Raw genomic sequence first — 6,145 nt, 5'->3', positions numbered from 1 at the left:
TGGAAGGAGAACACAAAGTGAACTGATATCAGCGCTGAGACCCTGAATGTTTGGATACTTCCAGAGCCTGTAGGATCCCGCACAGTCTGGGCCCCTGTCTGTGGGTGTAGATGAACAAAGCGGGTGAATTGTCAGCCTCTTGTACTCATTAATGGCCCTGTCAGCAGGTAACAAGGCTATAACATGTTGACGCAGCTGTTTGTAGGCTATTCCTTTCCTGCCCCCCACTGTGTGGCCCCTGATAGATCTCTGCAACCTGCCCCCCCAATCTCACCTCAACTGCCCCCAACCATTCAGAGGTCAGAGTACAGTTGTCAGGATCTGAGCCAACATATTGTTTATACAGAGTCCCAATGACTATTCATATAATGGAGCCTCTAATGTTACATCAGAGTTTTGTTTCAGCAGAATATCTGGAATCCAGTGGCTCAGTGGTTAGCACTCCGGCCTTTGCAGCGCTGGGTTCCAGGTTGGAATCTCGACCAAGACACTATCTGCATGGAGTTTGTAGGTTCCCCCCATGTTTGTGTGGGTTTTCTCCCATATCCCAAAAACAAGCAGTTAGGTTATTTGGCTTCCCCCCAAAAATAATTACTTACATATGACTATGGGGGGACATTAGATTGTGAGCCCCATTCAGGGACAGCTAGTCACATGACTATGAACTCTGTACAGCGCTACATAATATGTTGGCGCTATATAAATAGTGTGTAATAATAATGTTCCTATGGATCTGTTGAGCCCAGACATGGATGGATTTTATGATTTATCTCTTTGGAAGTTGTCCCTGGCTGATGTCTGGCATCCTCATTATCCTTCTGCCCATTCTGGGGTCACTTTTCATCTTGTTACCCCCTCCAGCCCATCCCTAAAATTCCTAATATTTGTGTCTGTGGTAATGACATATGACTATGGTAGGGACATTAGATTGTGAGCTCCTGTGAGGTACAGCTAGTCTCATGACTATGGACTTTGTACAGCGCTGCGTAATATGTTGGCGCTATCTATGTACTGTGTAAAAATAATAATATTTGCTAATGTTGTCCCTAAAACATCCATCTGCTGAGTTGGTTTTATAGTCTTCTTGATTGTAATGTTCAGTCAGATAATTCTCTGCTTTGACACAATTATGATCTATGTATAGAGCTAAGAAATAATATTACGCAGTATTTATATAGTGGCAACATATTATGCAGGGCTGTACAAAGCTCATGGTCATGTGACTAGCTGTCCCTCAAAGGAGCTCACAATCTAATGTCCCTACCATAGTCATATGTCATTAAAACACCCTCCCCCCACCTCCTAGATTGTAAGCTCTTCGGAGCAGGGTCCTCTCCTCCTCCATTGTCTCTCCATTGTACAGCGCTGCATAGTATGTTGGCACTATATAAATCCTGTTTAATGATAATAAGGTCAATTTATTTTGGGTGGGGGGGGGGGGGAGGAAACCCACACAAACACGGGGAGAACATACAAACTCCATGCAGATAGAGTCCTGGCCGACATTCCAACCTGGGCCCCAGCGCTGCAAAGGCCGGCGTGCTAACCACTGAGCCCCCATAAGTCACTTTTATATAAACCCATCAATAAATCTAATTCTATAGAGAGGCGCAGCACATAATACAATCTTATCAGTAAGCGGGGTCCCTCTGTGACCCCGCAGGGGGCTCTGGGAATATTGGGGACATCAGTGTGTCAAGGCCGCCCTCCCTTCCTAAAAATACTGCCCAGGGCTGGCCAGGGGGGCACTTTGTGTACTGAAGGGGGAGGAGGGCTGTTTGCAAACAAGTGCTGATTTCCTTCCCCATACAAAGACTGAGCTAATGATCAAAGAAGAAAGGACAGAGAAGATCAGAGAATGGGAGGGGCCCCTCCTGAAAACAAGTCCAGGGCCACAGAGCTTTATGATGTCCACTGACCCCCAGCTACCTGTTATCTCCACCTTTGTGTCAACACAATCCCTGCATGTGGGGGGAATTCTCGGTATCTGTTCCTATTCTGTATGTATGCACTGAGCCAGTCCCATCAGTCTCTGTACAGAGGAGCTGACACTCTAATGGTCCCCTACATTTCTATAGCTGGGGGGGATGGGGGGCTGTGATATATTTGGAAGAGGTTTCGGTGTTTCTTGCCCCCCTGGGCTCTGGTTGGGTGGGGGCCAGGCAGCAGACATTGCAGGATCTCCGGCTGTATGGTCTGGTTTATATCTCTGTGTGCAGAACACGCTGACTGTTTAGCTGAGAGGCCACAAAATCCAACCCCCCCCCATAACTTTGAAGATCCCATAGACATTGTGTGATCCCCCTGACAGGTGTGTGACATAATTTACAGGTAGTTGTGGGATTGGTTGGGATGGGGGAGGGGGGGGGGTGAGATTCCTCCAGGGAAGAAGTTCAAAATCGAGTTCACCCCCCCCCCCGGTCTACAAACCCAAACATTGGGCCATCTGGATGGAAATTGGGGCTTGTAGCCAATCAGATTAACATTTCAATCAGTAATCAACCAATCAGAAGTCCCCAAATTCTGCACAGGTGTAGGAGATTCCCCCCTTCATTGTCTTTGGATTGTTAGTGTTTAGAATTCTGATTGGATGAACATTCCTACACACAATACAATTCACATGCCTCCGATCGATCAGAACCCTGACAACCACCAGCCAATAGGAGCGCTGCCTGACAACCACCAGCCAATGGAAGCGCTACCTGACAACCACCAGCCAATGGGAGCACTACCTGACAACCCCCAGCCAATGGGAGCGCTACCTGACAACCACCAGCCAATGGGAGCGCTACCGGACAACCACCAGCCAATGGGAGTGCTGCCTGACAACCACCAGCCAATGGGAGCGCTAATTGACAACCACCAGCAAATGGGAATCCTGGAAAATGCCAGTCAACCACCAGCCAATGGGAGCGCTACGGGACAACCACCAGCCAATGGGAGTGCTGCCTGACAACCACCAGCCAATGGGAGCGCTACTTAACAACCACCAGCCAATGGGAGCGCTACCGGACAACCACCAGCCAATGGGAGTGCTGCCTGACAACCACCAGCCAATGGGAGCACTACCTGACAACCACCAGCGAATAACAATGCTACTTGACAATCACCCAGATATAGGGTGTTCTGCCTGACAACCACCAGCTTTTAAGAACGCTACCTGACCACCACTAACCAATGGGAGCTCTACCTGACAAATGCCAGGCAATAGTACGGTAGTTATCCTGACAATCACCAGCCAATGGGAGAGCTGCCAATGGGAGAACAACCATTAGCCAATGGGAGAGCTGCCTGACAACCATTAGCCAATGGGAGAGCTGCCTGACAACCATTAGCCAATGGAAGTGCCTGCAGAGCTGCATTATTTAAAATAAATAGGTGAGCTCTCCTATTGGCTGGGGGCTGCTGGGGGTTCTTCCTGCTGACTAATAGGAGAAGACAGAACGTGAATTCCCAATGGATGTTCTGTTGATTTATGAATGAATATTAATCACAAGTGTCCTCGTTATATGAAGCCGGCTTCTGTCCAATCGTAGCCCTGGGGGTCTCTGTGTCCCCCCTGAGATGGACGTCCGCTCATCTCTCAGACCCTTTCACCCCACACAATATATTGTATTGGTTTGTATTTATAAAGCAGTGAATCTGACATTCACCAAACATTCTCTGCTGTAGAATATTCCAGGTCTCAGTGTTTTCAATGATGGATTCTTCACCAGAAATAATCAGTGAATGTCAGATTCACTCTTTATAAAAAGCCCCCGGCTGTGTATCCGGGCATAGAGGGGTTAATCTGGGCCCTTCAGCTTGTTTGCACAATGTAACAGCTGACACATTAATAATGGAAGGCAGGAGGACACAATGGGGGCATTTCTCTCCCATCCTGTAATGCTGGAGGGGCTTTAGGCGGAGTTCCCCCCACCACATAACCCATCCAGGAACATCTGTCTGGCAGCCGTCGGTCTCATTGCTGAGATGTGGGGAAGAGGTAAAGTTCTGTATCCGGTCCCCTAATGAGCTTCTTCCCCCCATTAATCAGGGAGTGGGGGCGATACACCACATGCCCAACCCAGGGGGGGCAAATCTAGGATGGGAAGTGCCCTGAGCCCGGGGTGGCAGCTGTTCCGGGATAATGGAGATCCATCGGGAACGTTTAGGAATATTATCGGATATCTGAGCCCCGTCTGGGAACCAGTTGTCACTTCCCTGCAGCTTAATGGGAAACATTCAAAGGGCCGATAGGTGGGAAGAACCCAAAACACATTTTGTTTTTTAACCATTTGAACTCCAACAAAATGATTGGGCTACGGATGACGGGCAAAGGGGGCATCGCAGGCCCGAAGGGACAGAGCGGAGTTCCGGTGTCTGCCGGGGGTGCTGCACCCAAATATTCAGCTTTGGGGGTCCTCTAAAAGTTTTTGTGTTGTTGTTCTTGCTGTAGAATAAAGTTTCCTTTGATTTGTATGGGTGACGCTTTCTGCAATGAATCCCCAACTAATACCCCCAACATACAGATGAAGTACCCCCAACATGGTGCACCAGGACCCCCATGGCAGGACTTGTGCAATACAAACATGGAGCCGGAGTTCCATTTCCCCTCATCCATTGCATTTAATGGGCCGACGTGTCCCCAAGGACAATTTCCCCACTATACTCTATTCCCGGGGGGGGGCAAAGGGGCAAATATAATAATTCTTCATTTAGAGAGAACTGATTTTTGATGGTAAATATTCACACGACACAGGTCAGTCCTCATTTGTGTGTCCCCGGGGGAAATGTCTGGAACAGTTATAAGGAGAGGACCTAACCAATCAAAGCTTTATTGCAATGAATAAATGGTACCAACCTAACATGTTTCATGCCCTGGGGGCGGAGTCAGAGGTAAGTCATCAGGCTGCATACAAGAGTGGATTATAGGTGATGATTTGGTGATGATGCCCCATGCACAGTGAGCGGGCTAAAGGAGAAAAAAGAAAGCTGCAGAAATGCAGTAACAGTGTCAGTGGTATATGAAAGGGGTCACAGGGGCCCTAACTACAAACTGGCCCATAAGGGCCCTTTCTGTCACTAATGGGAGCAGACTGGCATTGGGGAAGGAGCTGTCATTTGGTGGGAGTGTGCATTAGGGGTGTCTTTTATTTTGGGGTGGTGTAAAAAAAGGGGAGCTTGCACTGAATGGTTCAGCACTGTCGGGGTCAATAACTGGGGCGGGGGTCTGCGAGGAGGTCACTGAGTTAGGGAACGGGTAGTTCAAGTCTTAAAAAGGGCTTGCTCTGCACCCTGAGTGTGTTTTTTTCATTGTGGAGGGTTTTTTCTCTTTTTTTACCAAGGGGGTTCTGCACAAAGTGGGGTGGGAGTTTGCACTGAATGTGTTTGTCCCTGCAGGGGCCTGTTACCTGGAAAGGGGGTGATTTTTCACTGAGGGGTCTGCACTAGGGGAGGGGTAGCCTGAAAAAAGGGTGCTCTGCTCTGGGTGTGGTTGTCACTGGGGGGGTCTGCACTGTGGTTGTCCCTAACTGAGGGGGGTCTGCACTATGGTTGTCCCTAACTGAGGGGGGTCTGCATGTCTTTTTCTGCTGGGGGTGTTTCTATACCTGTAAGGGTTTGTCATTTGGGGGTGATCTAAGCTATACTGCGCGTAGATGGGGTACAGAGTTGCTGTGGTTGGGGCTCCTGACCCATATTCTGTATAGGGCCCTGTAAGGGTGCCCCCTGCTGTACAGTTAGTGAATCACAAGACCAGCCGTGTAATACGCGTTATGTATATATTTAATGCTTTAAAGTCTTAAAAACAGAACCCTGAATAGCTACCTTCCAGTGAGGACCCCCAAGGAGTGGTTCCAGGGGCCTGCAGTGCACTATGTATGCCGTGAGTACACTGATGGCGCATGTAATAGATGAACAAAGTAATATAATCCCCCACAAACTATGAGAACCCCAAATTTTTCAGGGTGTCATGGGCTGATTAGATCACAGCGCTCCCACCCTTCACACACCGCCCTCCCCGCCGCCCCCTGCTGTTTATTTAATCTGGGATTTCGGAATTCTCATCACTAAACACAGCTGCCGCAGTCGTGTCAGTTGGTTTTAGTTCTCAGGGGCTTTGCAGGGTCTTGTTGCAGCGCAGCGCCCGCCGCGACCTCTGAAC

The sequence above is a fragment of the Pyxicephalus adspersus genome, chromosome 5 (assembly GCF_032062135.1).
Source record: "Pyxicephalus adspersus chromosome 5, UCB_Pads_2.0, whole genome shotgun sequence".
Taxonomy (NCBI): domain Eukaryota; kingdom Metazoa; phylum Chordata; class Amphibia; order Anura; family Pyxicephalidae; genus Pyxicephalus; species Pyxicephalus adspersus.
This window is presented reverse-complemented; position numbering follows the sequence as displayed.